The sequence below is a fragment of the Gopherus flavomarginatus genome, chromosome 11 (assembly GCF_025201925.1).
Source record: "Gopherus flavomarginatus isolate rGopFla2 chromosome 11, rGopFla2.mat.asm, whole genome shotgun sequence".
In the NCBI taxonomy this organism is placed as follows: Eukaryota; Metazoa; Chordata; order Testudines; family Testudinidae; genus Gopherus; species Gopherus flavomarginatus.
Genome location: NC_066627.1, coordinates 14,609,451 through 14,631,042, shown reverse-complemented (window position 1 = coordinate 14,631,042; position 21,592 = coordinate 14,609,451). Strand labels below are relative to the sequence as shown.

The 21,592-nt window shown below is 42.3% G+C and overlaps 1 pseudogene; it reads left to right on the top strand.

Annotated features, from left to right (window-relative positions):
* The first annotated feature begins 20,372 nt into the window (after positions 1 to 20,372).
* On the top strand, positions 20,373 to 21,383 carry LOC127030845 (olfactory receptor 12D1-like; annotated as a pseudogene).
* Positions 21,384 to 21,592: the final 209 nt, after the last annotated feature.

Genomic DNA, 21,592 nt, shown 5'->3' with positions numbered 1-21,592 from the left:
TTTCCACCTGCTCCTCTCATCTTATCGTGGTGACAATTTACTATGGGACTCTAATAACTGTCTACATGTTACCAAACACCGGAGCACTCAGAATCCTGAACAAATTTGTTTCTATGCTTTACACTGTCTTGACATCCCTGATCAATCCCCTCATTTACAGCCTGAGAAACAAAGAGGTAAAGGAGGCCCTGAGGAGAGCTCAGCAGAAATATTGGGTGTTCCCATACATTCTGAGAAATTGATTGAAATCATAGAATCATAGAACTGGATAGAACCATTTTGGGAATGGTGAAATTGACATTTACTGATAAAAATCTAGGCCTACCAAGCATAACTATTTGTGTTGTAACACAAACTCTTTCTAGTTTATATTTACTAGATTCTCCATTAATTGTTCCAGTCTTAGGAAAATTTCCTTCTTTCTCAAATTAAACAAAAGCAGGGATCTGTTTAGTAGAACTGGTGGACGATTCCAATCACACACTCACACACACACAATCCACACACACATGTACACATACAACCTCCTGTGGAAAATTTCAAAACATTTCTTTTCATTATTTGTTCAAAAAAATGAAAATGGCCAAGCTGAAAAATGTTGGTTCTAAATGAGGGTTTACAATTGTCTCTGGTTCTGACTACTCATCCTGCAGGAAAATAAACCAACTAAAAAGTAAGCACTTGGTCCAGTGAAAAGGTAGTCAAGTATTAAGCGATACTAACATGATGTTCCCCACCCCCCCCGGGCGCTTTCTTTTCTTGTGTATTTTAAAATATATATATATTCTTAAGACTTTTGAAACTGCCAGAAGTCTCTATTCTTGGAATACTATGAAGAGGGTCCACCTCAGAAATGAAAATTAATAGGAATGGGGCCAAGATTTATCCACTTTGCAAAGTGTGTTGGTAGTGGACTTTGACACCTGCCCGTCCTTTTGAAAGCAGTATTATAAGTAAAGTGATGCTTGTCAGATTTGACACTTTGGTACCATGGATCAATTCCATGCAAAGGACACTGTAAGAGCCACTAAATACATTATCAAACTTCATGGCCCACTATGATTATTAGGGGACAAAACAACTGCAAGGGACAGACAATGAGACAGAAAATATCATAATGCCACTAGACAAATCCATGGTACATACATACCTGAAATGCTGCCTGCAGGTCTGGTTGTTCCCATCTGAAAAAAAGATATATTTGAATTGGAAAAGGTACAGAGAAGTGCAACAAAAATGATTAGGGGTATGGGACAGCTTCCATGTGAGGAGAATTAAAGAGACTGGTGTTCAGATTAGAAAAGAGATGACTAAGGGGGGTGTGCTAGATGTCCATAAATTCATGAATGGTGTGGAGATGGTGAAAAAGGAAGTTTTAATTATCCTTTCACATAACACAAGAATTTCACCTTATGAAATTAATAGGCAGGAGGTTTAAAACAAACCAAAGGAAGTATTTCTTCACAAAACTCACAGTCAACCTGTGGATTTGTTGCCAGAGGATGTTATGAAGCCCAGAAGTATAACTGGGCTCAAAAAAGAACTAGATAATTTCTTGGAGGATAGGTCCATCAATAATTATTAGCCAGAATGGCAAGGAACACAACCCAATGTTCCATATGTTCCTATATCTCTGACTGCCGGATACTGAGACTGGTCAATAGGGGATGGATCTTTCAATTATTGCCCTGTTCTGTTCATTCCCTCTGAAACATCTGGCAATGGTCACCGTCAGAATACATGATACTAGGCTAGATGGACCATTGTTCTGATCATGGCATGGCCATTCTTATGTTCTTAGTGCCATTCGCAAATGACCAAGCACAACATGTTCCATTTTCAAAAGGGACTTAGGCAGTTAGGGGCCTAAATGTTGTTGAAAGTCAATGAGACTTAGAATCCTAAGTGTGAGAGTCACTTTTACACGAGACTGGCACCTAAGGTATTTAGATAATTTACCACGTTTTACTCATAATAGAGAGCTGCTTATACAGAATACTCCTCAAACAGTCCCTTCTCATTCATATCAAGATGGGCCCAAACAAATTGCTTCTGCTGATTACAACTCAGACAATACTGTTCAGAGGCACAGGTGATTTCTCATGTAGGCTGATCCCAAGCTATTGATGTCTAACTCCTGGAATCCTACTCTGGCAACACTGGGCAGCCAGGGTAGATTCCAGAGCAGTGATGTCATGTGATCTTGCCAAGATAAAACCCTTTAATAAGTAGGCTTCTCCCTTCAGTTTATGGGTGGGACTTTCAAAGGAACATGCAATTACTCATATAGTACCAGACTTGTGCTCCAGTTAGCTCAGTAGCCTCTCTTTGCCAGTTGCCAGAACCAGATATTTCAGAGGAAGATGCATGAAAACCTGGAGTTGTCAGTTATAGGATAATGTATCTTCTCACCTCTAATATTTGGCAATCCAATCCCATACACATCAAACCACCTATCTACATCAATAGGTACCCATCTATCTATCCATCCATACACAAACACCTCTTTCTCTCTCTCTTTCTCTCTCGCTCTCTTTCTCTCTCTCACTTTTCCCATACACACTCATCCATCCTTCTATCCAGCCCTCCATCAATCTATTTATCTATCACCATAAACACACACCTCTCTCTATATAAAATCATGACTGGTGTGAGGAAATTAAATAGGAAAGTGTTATTTAATCCTTCTCATAACACAAAAACAAGAGGTCACCAAAGGAAATTAATGGGCAGCAGGTTTAAAACAAATAAAAGGAAGTATTTTTTTCACACAATGCACATTCACTCTGTGGAACTTTTTGCCAGAGGATGTTGTGAAAGCCAAACAGGGTAAAAAAAAAACCTAGATAAGTTCATGAAAGATAGGTCCATCAATGGCTATTAGCCAGGATCAGCAGGGATTATGTGCCTATCCTCTGTTTGCCAGAAGCTGGGAACGGGCAACAGGGGATGCATCACGTGATTTTTCGGCCATCGGGTAGCAAAGTCCACGAAAGTCAGTACGTTCTGCTTTCCTCTGGGTGTCTTTTTTGGGAAAGGACCCAGAATACCCACAGCTACCAGCTGAAATGGGACCTCAATTATGGGGAAGGGCTGAAGAGGGGCCTTGACCTGGTCTTGGGGCTTCCCCACTTTTTGGCACACCTCACAAGACAGGACATACTTGGCAACGTCCTTGCCCATCCCCTCCCAGTGGAAGGACTTCCCCAACTGGTCTTTGGTTCTGTTCACCCCAGCATGGCCACTGGGATGATCATGGGCTAAGCTTAAGAGCTTTTCCTGGTACTTAGTTGGAACCACCAACTGTTTTTCCGGATGCCAGTCTTCCTGGTGTCCACCAGAAAGAGTCTCCTTTGTATAAAAATCCTTGTTCTACAACAAATCAGGATTGATTAGAAGAGCTGAGAGGCAGTGGGGTGCTCCGTGCCGCCACCCAAGCTTTCTGAAGGCTGTCATCTGCTTCCTGCTCAGTCTGGAACTGTTCCCTTGAAGCTGGAGACACCGGTTCTTCCTTAGACTGGGGACTTGGGCTTGGTCCGTCTGGAAGCAATGTAGGTGATGGGGTTGTTTTTGTTGCTGGTGAACCTCTCTCCGCTGGTGCACCAGGTGGTATTTCAGGCTCTGGCTGAGCCTCTTGGGTGTGGTTGTGTGCTGCTTCGGCCAGTTTAGGCTCGCTGGCGCCCTCTGGCTTTGGAGTTGAAGATTGGTTTGCAATTGCTGGCGCTGGTGCTGGTTGCTTTTCCAGTTTCGGGTTTGGGACTGCGGTCATTGTGGCTGTTTTAGTCATTGGCAGGGGATCCAGGTCCACTACCTCTGTCTGGGTCTCTGGTAACACAGACGGGGCCTCTGTGGACAGCTCAGGAACAGGAATGGGTCTGGAAGCTTGCCTGGTTTGGCTGCGGGTAACCATTCCCACTCTTTTTGCCCACTTCACCTGGCTGACCAAGTCTTCCCCCAGCAGCATGGGGATGGAATAATTGTCATAAACTGCAAAAGTCCACCTTCCTGACCAGCCTTTGTACTGGACAGGCAGTTCAGCTGTAGGCAAGTGTCAATAACCTAGTCCCAGATTTGGTCCTTAGCGTCCAAAATATAGGGGTTAGCATGAAAACCTCCAAGCTTAGTTACCAGCTTGGACCTGGTAAGCTGCCACCACCCAAAAAATTAGAGTGTTTTGGGGCACTCTGGTACCCCCAAAAACCTTCCCTGGGGACCCCAAGACCCAAATCCCTTGAGTCTCACAACAAAAGGAAATAAACCTTTTCCCTTCCCCCCTCCAGGTGTTCCTGGAGAGAGACACCAAAGCAAGCTCTGTGAATCTAAACAGAAGGACTCCACCCTCCCCGTTCCCAGTCCTGGAAAACAGAAATACTTCCCTCTTCACCCAGAGGGAATGCAAAGTCAGGCTAGTAAATCTAACACACACAGATTTCCTCCTGACTTCTTCCTCCCACCAATTCCCTGGTGAGTACAGACTCAATTCCCTGGAGTGCCCCCACTAAAGAAAACTCCAACAGGTCTTAAAAAGAAAGCTTTATATAAAAAGAAAGAAAAAGTACAGAAAAATGGTCTCTCTGTATTAAGGTGACAAATACAGGGTCAATTGCTTAAAAGAAATATGAATAAACAGCCTTATTCAAAAAAAGAATACAATTCAAAGCACTCCAGCAACTATAGACATGTAAATACAAAAGAACATATAAATCCCTATCTGATCTTTGGTACTTACAACTGGGAAACATAAGATTAGAAAGCAGGAAACAGAAATCACTTCTCATCCGAGAGAGCATACAGGCAGAAGACCAAGAACAAAGGACTCACACACAAACTTCCCTCCACCCAGAGTTGAAAAAATCCTGTTTCCTGATTGGTCCTCTGGTCAGGTGCTTCAGATACTTATTTCCAGGTGAAAGAGACGTTAACCCTTAGCTATCTGTTTATGACAGCAAGTCTACAGCTTGTGACAGGAAGGGGTAAATTGTCACTTGGGCCTCTGGGTTGATGAATTTGGGGTTGACGAATGATTGGTGGATAGCTGACACTTGTTCCCCCATGTCTCTCCACGCGGTAACCTTCTTTTCACCCACTCTCAAAATTTCCCTTCGCTCCAAGGGTATTTGAGAGGCATTTGAGCCTGGGGATCTTTGGTGTGATGGTGGTGTAATGAACTGCACTCGGTTGGGGTTTTATGGGCAGTTGGCCTTTATATGTCCCAGCTCATGACATTTAAAGCATTGCCCAACTGACTGGTCACTGGGTTGAGGTGGGTTACTGGAGACTGGTAAGGTAGGAGAATAGGGCGCCTGTGGCTTCCCTTGGGTTGTAGGTGGGGTCTTGGGTTGCCCTCGGTTATAGGGTTTATTGTCGGTGTGCCCCCTGGGGTATTCGTTCCCCTTGACAGTAGCTTTTTTTTTTTCTGCCACTTCCATCCATTTGGCTCCAATCTCCCCCGCCTCGGTTATCGTTTTGGGTTTCCCATCTCGGATGTACATCTCTATTTCCTCAGGAACACCATCTAAGAACTGCTCCATTTGTATTAGGAGGTGCAGCTCATCTATATTGTTAACCTTTGTTCCTGATATCCAGGCTTCATAATTCTTTGCAACGTGGTAGGCGTGTCGGGGGAATGACACATCTGGGTTCCATTTTAGGGTTCTGAACCGCCGACGGGCAGGTTCAGGTGTTATCCCCATTCTGTATCTGGCCTTGATTTGAAAAAGTTTATAATCGTTCATGTTCTCCTTAGGCATTTCAGCCGCCACCTCTGCTAAAAGTCCACCGAGAAGTGGCCTCAGCTCTGTCGTGTACTGGTCTTCAGAGATGTTTTACCCAAGGCAGGCTTTTTCAAAATTTTCTAAGAAGGCCTCAGCGTCATCACCTGCCTTGTAGGTGGGAAATTTCTTGGGATGTGGAACCATAATTGGAGAAGTGTTGTTAGAATTGGCTGGGTTCTGTTGCTTAGCCTTTTCTAATGCCAGGGCCTGCTGGTAGGTCTCCCTCTGGAGTTCCATCTGTCTTTGGTGGTCTGCATCTTTGGATGCTTGCTTTCTTTTGTAGGCTGCCTTTCTTTCTCTTTTTTTCAGCTCCATCTCTTGTAGTTTTTTTTTCCATGTCTCTCCTGTGGTCTGCATCTTTGATTTGTTCCTCTGCACCCAATTTTGTCCTGGAAGTCACGTTTCCTGCTTTTTTGTGTTGGGGCGCCCTCTGCTGGTTCACTGCCTGAACTGCTGTTCCTCTGCTGCCTGCTTGGGGTTGCCAAATAACAGTGCCTTTTTTAACGTCTTCTGCCTAATCTTTCGCGTTTAAATTAAAACAAAAGAAAACCCTTTGATATGCAAATGTGTTCTGCTGGTGTCTGTTGCTGACCACTTAAGCCTGCTTTGTTTAACAGAAGACCCTTGTTAAACCTTAACCTCTCTGCCTTCAGTGTACTCAGCAGGAAGAGAGAAAGAAAAAAAACCTGCAAGCTTGCTTTTAAAACCTCCCTTTTCTCTGCTTATAAGCAGCTAGCAGAGAAAATAGAAAAATAATAATCTTACTGCCTTTTGGATTCTTATCCCCCCTCTGCCACCATGTCATAATATAATTCCCAATTCTGAACCTTAGCATCCAAAATATGGGTACTAGCATGAATTCCCCTAAGCTTAATTACCAGCTTAGATCCTGTAGTGCTGCCACCAATCAGGACTTAGGGTAGAGTGCCTGATAGAATCTGGTCTCCCTCAAAACCTTCCCTGGGGACCCCAAGACCCAAATTCCTTGAGTCTCACAACAAAGGGGAACAAACCATTTCCCTTCCCCCTCCTCCTCTCCAGGTGTTCCCTCCCTGAGCTCCTGGAGAGATACACAGATTCAAGCTCTGTGAATCTAAACAAAGGGATTCCCCCTTCTCCTTTCTTCCTCCCAGATCTTTCCTGCCCTGGGTACACTAGGAGATCACCGTGATTCATACTTCTTGAATCACAACACAGAGAAATCAAGTGGGTTTCCCTCCTTTCTCTCCCCCTCCCTTCTCCTTCCCTGTTAAGTACAGACTCAATTCCCTTGAGCCTCAACAAGGGGAAAAATCAGACAGGTCTTAAAAGCAAAACTTTTAATAAAAGAAAAGAAGATTAAAGAAAATCACTATAAATTCAAGATGGAATATTACAGGGTCTATCCCCTTATAGAAACTAGAAAGAAGCCTCCCCCCCAGGAAAATACAATTTAAAATACTTCCAGCAAACTACACGTTTGCAAATAAAGGAAAACAAATAAAAAGACTATACCGCCTTTCTACTTTTGTACTCACAAAATTGGAATAGAAGGTTAGAGAGCCTGTAGGTACGTGTAGTCACTCTCAGAGCCCAGAGAGAACAAAGCAAAACCCAAAAAAACACAAACAAAGGCTTCCCTCCACCGAGATTTGAAAGTATCTTGTCTCCTGATTGGTCCCCTGGTCATGTGTTTGGTTCCTTGTTTGTTAACCCTTTACAGGTAAAAGAGACATTAACCATCTGTTTATGACAGACCTGTTCTGTTCATTCCCTCTGGGGCACCTGGCATTGGCCAATGTCAGAAGACAGGATACTGGGCTAGATGGACCTTTGGTCTGACCCAGTACAGCCTTTCTTATGTTCCTATGTTCACATATATAAAATAGTTCCTCTAACACTTCTTTCTCTCTTTTTATTCCCATACACATCAATTCATCTATATTCTATACTCAAATCTATCTATCTATCTAATCTAGGTACTTCCATGGCTTTCATAACTACAGTAGCTGAAAGTCAAGTGTTAATAACATACTCAGATTGAGTAGTGCCTAACTGCACCCATGTTTCCATTTATTTCAAAGGAGTAACTCTAGAAGTATCATCCTACTCAGTATTAATTTTCTCCTGGGTGTCTAGAGTATCTATATATAGGAGGCTACACATTTGGGGGATTATCAATATTACGGGTGTAACTAGTGATATTTTGAGAAAATGACACTCTACCGAGGAGTGAAGTTGATGCCTGGATTACAACATGGTATCAAGGCAGAGAATTGTTGCTAACTTTTGAGAGTATGTCAGGTATCAGATCCACAATTCAGATACTAAGTTTAATTAATAAAATAACTGTAAATATATTACTCAACTCAAATGGATTTGGCCTGTTGCATGTACATATATCACAGTGTCAGTTACCTCACTCTAGTGCCCAGTTCCATCATGCCTTATTTTCACATCACTAATTGGTAGCTCTGTGGGCTTGGCAGCTTTCTGAAGTCCTGCAGCTGTGATGGAGAATGTCCAGGAAATATGCAAGGTAACTTCAGTTGCAATGGTGTGAAAAGGATACATGAATAGGGCCAGCCAAAATATTTCTTCTGAATGCTTCCCTTATCTTGTATTGGTATTTTGCATAGCTCATATCTGAAATGTCTATTTATCTTTTGTTTCTCTTGGCATTATCTCTTAACAAAAACTAATAGTTTCATAGTTGTGTGACTATGCCACATACTTTGAAGTCAGGACCCCTGGATTATGCTCCGGGCTCTGCCCCAATCTGCTGAGTCATCCCAAGTGTGGGCCACATTCTGTGCCTCAGTTTCCCACCTGCAAAACAGCAACATTGACACTTACCTGCTGCTGAGAAGTACATTGAGAATTATGAAATAAAATGGCCTTGTAGGTGGTCAATGATGAATGTGTATTTCTCACTCATTGAGTTCTACACGCACACACAGAGGAAATGACAAAGAGGAAGATTTCCCATTAGGTTTGTAGGGAGATTGCAGTGGCTTTGATGTTTACACTAGTTTTAACAAGGAAGTTGGGGATAATTCTCCCCTGCAGGCAATTTAAAAGTGATCCTACCAGCAGCTTCATGGGATATCTCGACTGCCACAAGAACCTACAAACTCTGTAAGAACAGAGCAAGGGGCATTAACGTTCTGTGTGACATACACAGGAGCAAGAATCAAATAAGAGCAGCGCAGCCCATCAGCAAGCTGAAGGTATCTTTGCAGAGAAATATGAGTGTGTGACACCATGAGTGTGGAAAGCAGATCCTGATTCTTACACCCATCAGTGGAGAGGAAGGTGCATCGTGCTGAGGATTAAAATAAATCTGATCATTCCAGGGTCAAATCCTGGATAATCTTACATAGGTTGGAAAACACAACGTAGTTGAAAGGAGAGCAGCCAGAGCTCCTAATGCTGCTGAAATGAGACCCTGGAGAGACAGGCTGGGAAAACTGAGGTATGGCTGCTCTGTTGCAGAAGGGCATCAGCAGATGTCTTTTAAGTCCCACAAACAGAGATTCACAGACATCAGCTGTGTTACAGGGTGTGACTTAGGGCGGAATGTGTGTGAGGATTCCTAGGTGAGTCGCTGAGTCAATGGGAGTGAGAAGCATCTCTGTGTGTGTCTGCCTGGCAGCTGGGCGTGTTCCTTTTGTGCCCAGAGTCAGTTTTCCTATCACTATGAGCATGGGTGGCTCCAGGCCTCAGCACGCTAATCGTGTGCCTGGGGCAGCAAGCCACTGGAGGCACTCTGCCAGTTGCCGCGAGGGCGGCAGGCAAGCGGCAAAGTGCCTAGAGCCGCCCCTGACTGTGAGGGTCAATGCACTAAGCAATGAATAAATATTCATAGCTGCACTAGCTAGGTTTGCAATGGGCAAGAGATGCCTCTTACAGATCTTAAGCATTATTTCTTGTAACATCCTTCCTGTGCCAATGTTGGTGTATAGGATGGAAACCAGTCTCTTCCATTCGTCTCTCTCATTTGCTGCTGTTGATTCTTTGTGCTCTATTGCACTGAGGTTTACTTTCTTCCCCAACCAGCTAAGGGCTCTTCTTAAATTTCTCTTGGTTGTCATAACTTCTTCACACCAGTTGATTTCTACCTGACAGCTTCATGTGGGAGTTAATAAGAACCTAAGAATGGCCTTACTGGGTCATCCCAAAGGTCCATCTAGCCCAGCATCCTGTCTTCTGACAGTGTCCAATGCCAGATGCTTCAGTGGGAATTAACACAATAGGTAATCATCAAGTGATGCATCCCATCCTATTAGCAAAATAGGAATCATTTGTGGGACAGGGGGTCAGTTGGAGGAATTTCCTTTTCAAAAGAGAGAAAAAAGAAGGGCACAATTCAACTTTCATCATTCAATTCATCCTCTTGGGATTTGGGAATCTCCCTGAACTTGCAAGTTTTACTCTTTCTAGTGATCCATGTCATGACCATGACTGGGAATATCCTCGTCATTGTGCTAATTGTGGCTGATAAACACCTTCACACCCCCATGTACTTCTTCCTGGGGAACTTCTCTACTTGGAGACCTGATTCACCTCCACCATCCTGCCCAGGGTGCTGGCCAGTCCCTAACTGGGGACAGAATCATTTCTGTTCGGGGCTATCTTGTACAATTGCTTTGGTTGTCTGGTAGCTGCAGAATGTGTCTCGTAGCAGTGATTTCTTATGATCAGTATTAAGAGATATATGAGCCCCTCCATTATGCAGCCCTTATGAATGGCAGGTTTTCCCTCCAGTCGTTCACCTAGACTTGGATAAATGTATTTCCAGAGTATACATTAATAACACAATTAACTTTCTGTGGCCCCAATGAAATTGACCTTCTCCTTTGTGATTTTACCCCAATCATAAAACTCGCTTGCAGTGACATCAGCCTGATCACAGGGCTTAGTCTTATAACCACTTCCCTAAATGCCCTCTCCCCATTTCTATTAACCATGATATCCTACATTTGTATCATCAGCACCATCCTGAGAATCCCTTCCACCAGTAGGAGGCAAAAGGCCTTTTCCACCTGTGCCTCGCACCTTATAGTGGTGACCATTTTCTATGGGACCCTAAAGATAGTGTACATGTTACCAAACATTGAGAGACTTAAACAAAGTTTTGTCTTTCTTCTACACTGCCCTGGCCAATCCCCTCATCTACAGCCTGAGAAACAAGGAGGTCCAGGGGGGTCTGAGAAAAGTTGTCCATAAATGTATGGTGCTCACATGAATTACAATGGAGTCACTGATTTGGGAATGAATCAGTTTGGCTTAAATAGCAATGGAAGTAACATCTAGGCTGTTCCTACCTCATGCTGATGGGAGCTTCCTTGAGGCATGTGAGGATTTACTAAGCTTTGGGATGGCTTCATTCCCATTTGCAGGTTTATACTGCCCTCACTGCAAACATAACTTTCATGTGTTCTGCATTCCATACAGTGAAATTTGAGATTTTAGTTACATATTTCATCTGATTCTCTGCTCTGATTGGGTTGGGAGAACTCTCCTTTTTGAGTAAGCACTGGAATTCAATTCCTGTGTGTAGGTTTGGTTTATTAAATATTTTTGCCTCTCATCTTGGTGTCAAGGCTTCCTATGCAATTTTATATTGGGGACAATTATGATGATTTTCATATTTTAATATGTGTTTTCATTGGGCTTGGCAAAATTCATTTTTTAAAATATATTTTAGACAGATAATGGTGTTTGTTTTGATGTATTGTTTATATTTTAGCTATTTAATTTGTAAGATTTGCACAAAATTATGGGTTTTAAGCATTTTTTTTGCAATTGTTATTGATTCAGATTTTTAGAATTGTAGGTAATTGAGGAGGGGGAGAGACAATGGGGAGTGCACCCAATAATTCTTAATGACAGTATATATTGAGAGTCAAAAAGTTAAAACTTTATAACCTTTAAAACACAAATTATCAACAAAATGTCACAATATGCAATCTAAATATCCTTAAATCAAACTCTAATAAGTTTTCAAGCTGCATTTTTGATACTTTGCCTCTCTGTACATTTCCATTTTTATAGATGGAAATATTTTTCATCAGTTTGTGTGCATACAGTGAAATCAATATCTTCCAACATTTACCGATAAAATCTAAGCCTTCCAACCTACTAATCATGCATGATTAGAAAGAGCACAAGACCCTAAATGGATTCCAAGCTATCAAAATAAAATATGTGACATTAATGTTTTCTGTTGAAACAACTCTTTATACTAAAGAACATTTCAATATCAAGAAATAAACAGTAAGTATGTGTGACAGCCTGCACTCTTATGCCCTGTGAGATATCATTTGAAAACTCATCATTTGCTGAACATTATTGTTCTGGTCAAATGTGTGTGGCAACATTGTATGTAAAGTTGTAAGACTCTACTGTATGATGAAACTAAAGTATATTTCAAACCTTGGGAAACAGTCACAAATGGTTTCTAGAACAAAACAAGATGATGCCTCAGCCAGGCGTCAACAAGATCAAATGGTCTATCATGTGATCAAGTGACCATTCTTTGGCAGGAAGAAGGGTGTGAGCAAGAAATTTACATCTTGGCAGAAACAGTTGAAGCTTCTCATCTCCACAGAGTTATTGTCAACTGAAATGATTTTCAAAGTGAAAGGGAGTTATAAGAAAGGGGAACAGATGCCTCCTCCCTCGTAAATATTCTTCCTCCATTTCTCTCTGCTCACCACATTAACAATACCCGAAAGATAAGGAAAGGAGCATTCCACTGAAGGAGGGGTTCTGGCTGAAAGGCATCTAGCTAGTTCGACTGCAAAAGCATGAGATGAGATAAATCCTTGCTTTGAATTCATTTAGCTTATTAAGTTAGGAATTAGCGTATGCTTTACATTTTATCGCTTTGTAACCAATACTGACTTTTATGCCTCATTAGATGTAGTTCCTTAAAATCTGTCTTCCTGTAGTTAATAAACTTGTTTTATTGTTTTATCTAAACCAGTATGTGTTTGGATTGAAGTGTTTGGGGAACTTGATTTGAGATAACAAATCAGAGCATATAATTTTCTATTAATGAAATGACAGACTTTCTATGAGCTTGTATTGTCCAGGGAGGTGCTGAACAGTACAAGAGACATATTTCTGGGGACAAGTCTGGGAGTGGGAATTTATTGGTGCTGCTCTGTGGCATAATTAATAAGTAGCTGGCTAGAGTACACAAATAGCATAGCCAGGAGTGATTTACCTGCTGGAGGCTGTGTTTGTGCAGACCAGGAGTGGTTGCTCTCAAGGAAAAGCAGTATAAAAGGCACCCCAGGCTGAAGAATTGAGAGGACACAGCTGTTTAACATTCCAGACTGTATCCTGTGGAATGTCACAGTATAGCATGGGTAGGCAACCTACGGTATGCATGCCAAAGATGGCACACAAGCTGATTTTCAGTGGCACTCACAGTGCCTGGGTCCTGGCCACCGGTCCGGAAGGCTCTGCATTTTAATTTAATTTTAAATGCTTCTTCTTAAACATTTTAGAAACCTTATTTACTATATATTATATGACAAAATTATTGTTGTATGTAGACCTATAGAAAGAGACCTTCTAATAACGTTAAAATGTATGACTATCACAGGAAAACTTAAATTAGAGTGAATAAATTAAGACTTGGCACACCACTTTTGAAAGGTTGCCGACCCCTGCAGTATAGAATCATAGACTCAAAGGACTGGAAGGGACCTTGAGAGGTCGTCTAGTCCAGTCACCTACACTCATGACAGGACTAAGGATTATCTAGACCATTCCTGACAGGTGTTTGTCCAATCTCCTCTTAAAAATTTCCAAAGATGGAGATTCCACAATCTCCCTAGGCAATTTATTCCAGTGATTAACCACCCTGACAGTTTGGAAGTTTCTCCCAAGGTCTAACCCAAACCTCCCTTGCTGCAATTTAGCAATTTTTCTCCCTCCTCCTTGTAACAACCTTTTATGTACTTGAAAACTGTTATCATGTCCTGTCTCAGTCTTCTCTTCTCCAGCCGAAATAGACCCATTTTTATTTCAATCTTCCCTCATAGGACATGTTTCCTAGAACTTTAATCAATTCTGTTGCTCTTCTATGAACTCCCTCCAATTTGTCCATATCTTTCCTGAAATGTGGCACCCAGAACTGGACACAATACTCCAGTTGAGGCCTAATCAGTGCAGAGTAGAGTGAAGAATTACTTCTCATGTCGTGCTTACAGCACTTCTGCCTAACATACCAGAATGATGTTCACTTCTTTTTTTACAATAGCATTACACTGTTGACTCATATTTAGCTTATGGTCCATTATGATCCTCAGATCCCTTTCTGCAGTACTGCTTCCTAGGTAGTCATTTCCCATTTTGTATGTGTGCAATTGATTGTTCCTTCGGAAGAGAAACACTTTGCATTTGTCCTTAATGAATTTCATCCCCAACTCCCCAACTGAAGCATAGCTGTACCACTCATTTACCTGCCCTCATCCCAAGGAGTGAGCACCTAGATCCTTCTGTGTTTCCCCTTTATTGTAATCATCAGCCCTCCCTCCTCCCAAGGTGGGCAGTTCTGGTCTTAGTCTCAGCCCAAGAATTTCCCTCTAATTTCCCTGCTAAATCTACCCCACCCCTTGTTTATGTTTGCCCTCGCTCATGACCATTGTTGCCATATAAGGGTTTGTTACTGAGCACTTGGCTATTTTTGTCAGTGAACACCTGTAGGTCTGTGGTTTAGGGGTTTTCCATGTGCATCTTCTGTTAGCAGCTTACCAGACATACTTAATGTCAGATAAGGCAGCGCCCTCCAGTCTCCCACAGCATCTTTCATCCTGATGCTCACTGGATTAAATTTTTAAAAGTGTCTAATGACTTAGAAGCAAGAATCCCATTGTTTTTAATTGAGGCTTAGATTTCCAAGTGCCCAAGTTAGATCAGAAAATTGGACTTAGGCTTTTAGGTTATGTTGACGCTTCTGAAAATTCTACCTATTGATTAGTACCTTAGGGCCAGATGTTTAAAGGTATTTAGCTGCCTAGTGGGATTTTCAAAAACATATAAATGCTCACAATTAATTGAATTCAATGGATGTTAAGTGCATAGATGCTATTAAAAACCCCATTAAGTGTCTAAATAGCATAAAAAATCTGGCCCTTATTCCTTATGATTTCCATTCAAATTAATACAGAACTAATTCAGTATGACTGTGGCTGAACCACTAAGTAACAGACATCACAATATAACTAGATTCAACATCCATGGGGAAGGTAGAGTACCAAAAAGTTTTGATTTTCTGGTGCTGACTGGTGATGCCTGAGGCTACAGTTTTGGCACAGATATCATAGTGTTCACGGTAATTGTGAATTGGAATGAAGCCCATGACCCCAGAGGCAGTTCCTGTCCTGTGGAACTGGGACTGACTCCCCATTCAGAGTTCTGTGACCTGGCCCAAGTGGTCACAGTGCCACTCAGTTTTGATGCGTCCGCCCCTCCACAGACGGAGACAGAGGGACAGAGGGACATATTTGAATGGCATCATTACAGAGCCACTCAGATTTGATTCATCCATCTCTCCATGTCCCTTCACTCTGAGCAGCAGTAAAAGAAGGAGTTCCTCCTTCTTACCACAGGAGAGCCAGGAATAGCTGCACGATGAGGGGCAGGCCCCTTTCCTTATCTAGCTCTGAATGGAGACCCAGCAGCCGCCTCCTCTTCCACCTAGACTCAACAAGTCCCAAGGACCCATTTCCCACACAGGGGAAACAGCATCCCTGCCCAATGGGAAGCCTCTGCCAGAGTTCTGATGCTGTGGACTGGAAGGTGAGGACCCAAGACTTCCCCAATACTCCAATCAGAGCTCTCATTGTGTCCCTGAAAGAAGTACCAGAATTCCATTGTAGCTCTCAGAAAAAAAGTGCTGGATGCTGTTCCAGTATAGCGTTTAGGCCTCACTTGAGCACTTGTTGTTTTTTAGAATTGAGATACAAAAGAGAAGAATCCACCACTTCCCTTTTGGGGTTTGTTTCTGCAGTTAATCAGCCTTACTGTTAGAAATGGGTGCCTTACTTCTCCTTTTAATTTGTTTCACTTGAAATACCAGTGGTTAGTTCTACCTTTCCCTACTAGCTTAAAGAGCCCTGTTGTTTCCTCCTCATGAAGGAATTTTTACAGTGTAATCAAGTCTTCTATCAATCTCCCCTTCAGTAAGCTAAACAGACTGAGCTCTTTAAGTCTATCATTGTAAGGTGTTTCTCCAGATCGCAGATATATTTCATGGGTCTTCTCTGCACCCTCTCTAGATTTTCAATGTCCTTTTTTAAAATATACCCTCCAACCAGAACTGTATGCAGAATTCAAATATCGATCTCACCATTGAAGTCCACAGATGGAAAATCACCTCTGCTCTTATACTCTATTCTAATTTCTTTCCAGTTGTATTTAGCTTTCCTTATCAAATTTCTACATTCAGAACTTCTACTTTACATCGATTGCTACCACCTGCTTCATTTTTTCCATTTAAAAAAAATTATTTCTGCTTCCTTCATGTCACCACTGAACAAGGATGGGGTACCAGCCAAATTGTTCATAGATACTATAACCTTCTGAAAGCTGCATCTAATTTGCTACATCTGCTTTAATCCTCCATGGCTGAATGGGTAATGAATCATAAGGAACCTCACACAGAATCACTGTGACTAAATTCAGTGGTTCCAGTAAAAGTAAATAAATAAATAAACAAATAAATAAATAAAGTACAATATTTGCAAACCAGAGTCTTATTTTTTTTATTGGGATATTCAAATATATTCAAAGGGATTTGACCACTTAATTCCTTTAGGATCACTGCTTTGTTTACTTATTTTCCCAGCAGCTCTTGCCTGCACAATAATCCTTGACTTTCATCTCTGTAAGGAATGCTTGGCTTGTTATTCACAGACCAGTAACCCTCATGTTGTTCAGACATTCTGCCTCAGGGGACCCATCCAGAGAATGGAAATTGGTTTCCCCACATGGTGTTAATATGATAAAAAGGCTCATTCGTTCCACAGATTCAGCACAACCATCCAGATATTCAAGTCAATAGGAGCTCTCATCTCTCTTCCTTTCTGAACAGACAGAAATTCCTGCTATTTCTCCTCAGTGCCTTTTCATGCCAGTGATTGCTATTGTTTCCATTACAAGGAGGACCACCACCACCCTGGCTGAGCTCTAAGGAAACAGCATGAAAGTCACCAAGGGTAAGATTTTCAAGCTGCCTCAGACTCCTTTGAAAAGCTTCTAACTCCACAAAGGAAAGTAGCCATAACAGCCGATGCTTGCAAGACAGCCTTGCTCGGTGAGTAGAACACTGGGTTACAAATCAGGAGAGCTAAGGTCTGTTCCCCCCTTCTGCCATAACTAACTGGTGTAAGACCTTGGAAAACTTGTTTCCCTTTTCTCAGTCTTCTTTATTTAGGCTGGTTCTTCAGGGCAAGGATTGTCTCACTCTGTGTTTGTGCAGTGCCTAGCACAATGGAGCCCTAGGTGCTACCATAGATAAAATAATTGGACTTTCTTTCTTTCCTATCCTACTGACCAGGTCATTTTCTAGACACCAAGGAGGAAACACTCTGCTTCAATTCAGGCTCTTATCTCTGCTATATGCTAGGATTCAAAGAAGTCCAATGGAGTTTGTTATGCACCTCCCATTGGATTTCAACAGGATTTGGGCACCCAAGAGCCTGAGTCTTTGAAAATAGCCACCTCTATGGCAGTTTGGAGCCTAACTCCCTTGGGTTCCTTTGGAAAACCCACCTGACCTCCAATACAGTTAGCTGAGTTACTCTCAGTTTGCAACAGCCTTGCTGAAGGCAGCATGTGAATAATGTCCTTCTCTCATCTTGCCCTCTTAGCAAGGCTTGTTTTTTTGTTACACTTTCATTTGAGAGGAGGGAGTGTGGGGGAGCAAAGGAGGAGGATATGAGGGACAAATTCAGGCAAAGAGGGGCTGTCGGACCAACAGATCTGATGCATTCATTCCCTTCAGGCAGTTGATTCCATGACCAAGATGTTCAATCACAGGAGCCAAAAGAAACTATGATGATATGTGGCATTAGATAACTCCCCAAAACTGAGACAAGCTTATAGGCTGGGATGTTCAAAAAGGCCTAAGACCTCTCGGTGCTAGCCTCAAATTGAAAGTCACAGGGACATGGGTGCCTAACTTCCAGCCCATAATCCATATTTAGCACTCAGTAGCTCTCTGGTTGTGTCACAGATGCCCTACATCTGTTTGATCCACAGCAGAGCAAAAAAAGCAGCCCAAGGCAAATGAGCTAGTGAGAAGCTCCTGTTTTCTCCCATTTCCCTGATCTCTTGACTAGCAGCCGTCTGCTGCCAGCTCACGTAGTTTGTTGTGTAGTTTAGGTGGTAAGAGCTCGGGGTTCAGGGTTAAACCCCTCTGAGGAGGCATGAAGGGGGGCTATTATAGCTGCACAGAATAGTTAATGCACAAGAGAACATTATTTAAGTTGTGAATTCAAACACTACGCTCAGCAGCTGGCAAATGCCAGATTCTACAATGGCTGTGCAATGTTAACGCTGCCCCCTTGTGCGTATGCATTATGATACATTCTTTTGTTGCTTGATCATATGCTATTTTGTTCCACAAGAGAGCTGTGCAGTTCAGTGCATAGGATGGATGCACAAGGGGCAGAATTATGGCTGCGCGGGCAAGTGTATACCATCTGGCTTGATTTTGCAACTTAAAAATTCACCCATTTTGCAAACTGATCCAGATGACTCTGTATTCGCAACCTGTCCTCTTCATTATTTACAATGCCGCTTTTTATAACTTTTGTATGTTAAACCCTGAGAATTCTTTTAAAAGCCAACAGCCTTTTTCATGTTGTGTATCTATACATTTATTGCCCTATATATATTTCAATGAAAAGAAGTTCCTTGTCCTTCAATTTAACCTGATGGGTGAAGGGAAAATGGTCTCTATAATGGAATGTATGTAACATTTTTACCCTGTCTTTACTAATACAGTCCAGATGTGTAGAGAAAAAAACCCCCTCAAACTAATGAAAATGTCTACAAAGGTACATTATAAAGAAAACTGGCTGGTTGATAAGGGATACTTATAATTGCACAGGGGTTCTGTCATGAAGGAAAGTAATGACCCATTGAAAGATGTTTTTAACTCATTGAGAACTATCGGTTGTCACAGCTCTTAGTAATAATGTATGGGTTAGAGATTCCTTTTTACTCATCAGTCAGGTAAACCGAGAACTATAAAAGAAAGTCTATCAGTAATTAGGAAAACAAAACAGAACACACGGTGGAGTTAAGCTTAGGAAAGGATTTTCCCCCAAAAAAGGAGTTTAGTTGTCTGACACCCTATAAAAGCAAAGGTGGATTGGGTATGAACACTGTCAGCATTCCATCAAGTACAGAGGAAAAGCCCAAACTACCGTTTCTTCATCATCTACAGGGGATGGTAAAGTGTCTATATTTTCTGTATTCTGCATAGTACTGTATTAATCTCTGATTAATAATCTTATATTAAATAATGTCATTTGAACCTGTTATTTGACAATCTTGAATCATGATTAAATTAAAACGTGCAACACCACCAGTTTTTGTGTCGTCTGAAAACTTGATGTTTTCTTCCAGGTCATTGATAAAAATGTTCAACAGCATATGGACAAGAATTTAGCCCTGTGGGATCCCATTACAAACACACCTGTTTGATCATAATTCCCTGTTTACTGTGAGATTCTGAGACCTATCATTTTGCCAGTCTGTAATCCATTTAATATATGCCATATTCATTTTGTCTCTTTCTGGATTTTAAATCAAATTGTCTTGCACGACCAATCAAACACCTTACAGAAGTCTAAGTATATTGCATGAATTCTATTTCTTTTATCAGCCAAAATTGTGTGATCTATCAATCTATTTTCCATAAACCCATGTGTATTGGAATAAATTATGCTATCCCTATTTAATTATTTATTAATCAAATCTTGTATCAGCCACTCCAAGCCTGAAAATTATGTCAGACTGAAGAGACCTATAGTTACACGAGTCATCCCATTCGTCTTTTTTTAAGAATGTGCCCATCGTTTAGATTTCTTCCAGTCTTCTGGAACTAACCCAGTGTCCCAAAAGTTAAGGAAAATCAATATTAGATACCCAGTGACCTCCTTAGCTAGCTTTTTTAGGTTGCAACATAACACTATTTTATTTCTTGGAATGTAGAATAACTACATACAATAATCCAAAAACAAAGAGAGAGAAAACAAGCTGCTCCCTGAGGCAGAGAGGCACAAGTCATCACACTGTATTTTGAGCTCCTTCGTACTGAACCCTCTCCCCCAGCATGTGAGCATGACAAGAAAAAACACCTCCATGCACAAACACACTTAAAGTGATACCTTGCAATTCCAATACAGTCCTCAATACCACAATGTCGCTATAAATATATACCACACATTATCCCTCTTAGCCCCCATTATTTCATCTGTGAAATTGGGATGTTGCCCCACAGCAGCCAAGGGATGCTTAATAACTGGCAGGCACTGTGGGGCCCTTAGATGGAAGGTGCATATAGAAATAAAAATCACAGAGATTGCTGCATTTCATTTTATTATGGCATTTCCTCTTCCCCCTGCAGAGATGGAGAACCAGACGGAGGTGAGCGAGTTCATCCTCCTGGGTCTAACCAAGCTCCAGGAGCTGCGGTGCTTCCTCTTCATTCTCTTCCTGTTTCTTTATGTGGCCAGTGTGCTGGGGAATGGGGTTATCATGGCCGTGTTGCTGGCCGAGCCCCGGCTCCACACCCCCATGTACTTCTTCTTGGGCAACCTCTCCTGTCTAGACATCTGCTACTCCACAGTCACTGTATCCAATGCTGGCTGGCTTCCTCTCAAAACATCAGACCATCTCCTTCACCAGCTGCCTGGTCCAGCTCCATTTCTTCCATTTCCTTGGCAGCAGCGAGGCCGTGCTGTTGGCAGTCATGGCCTACAACCGCTATGTGGCCATCTGCAACCCACTGCGCTACAGACTGGTCATGAACCCACAGGCCTGCCTGCTCCTGGCAGTGGCCACCTGGTCCAGTGGTTTCCTGCAAGCCCTGATGCACACGGTCATGACCTCCCGGCTGCATTTCTGTGGCCCCAATCATGTCCACCACTTCTTCTGTGACATCAAGCCCCCGCTGAGCCTGGCCTGCAGCAGCATCCACCTCAACCTGAGCCTCCTCGACATTGTCACTGGAGGCATCGTGATAGGCCCATTCATACTTACACTCCTCTCCTACCTCTACATCATCTCCTTCCTTCTCCTGAAGGTACAGTCACGGGAGAGCAGGAGGAAGGCCTTCTCCACCTGCACTGCCCACCTCACGGTGGTGACTTTACTCTACGTGCCTGTTATCTTTAACTATGTACTGTCCTCTCAGGGGGACTCCCAAGAGGGGGACATGATAGCCACCCTCATGTACAGCATCGTCACCTCTGTCCTGAACCCCCGATCTACACCCTGAGGAACCAGGAGGTGAAATCTGCCCTGAGGAAAGCGGTAAGAAGCAAGCTATACCCTGGAAGGACATTAAAAAAACTGAATGTTTTTCTCTGTCTCTGAGGCTGAGAACGAGAGTGGGTAATGGACAATACAATGTGCTTTCTCTCATTGAGTCTACTGTGCACTGGGAGTTGGCCATTAGTTTGTAGGGAATCATTATGCGTTGGGCACTGAGAAACAGGCTGTAGATAACCTTCCTAAACTGGAAAATGAAGGTTAATAGTAAGGGAGAGTTCATAGACTTTAAAGTCAAAAGGGACCATTGTGAT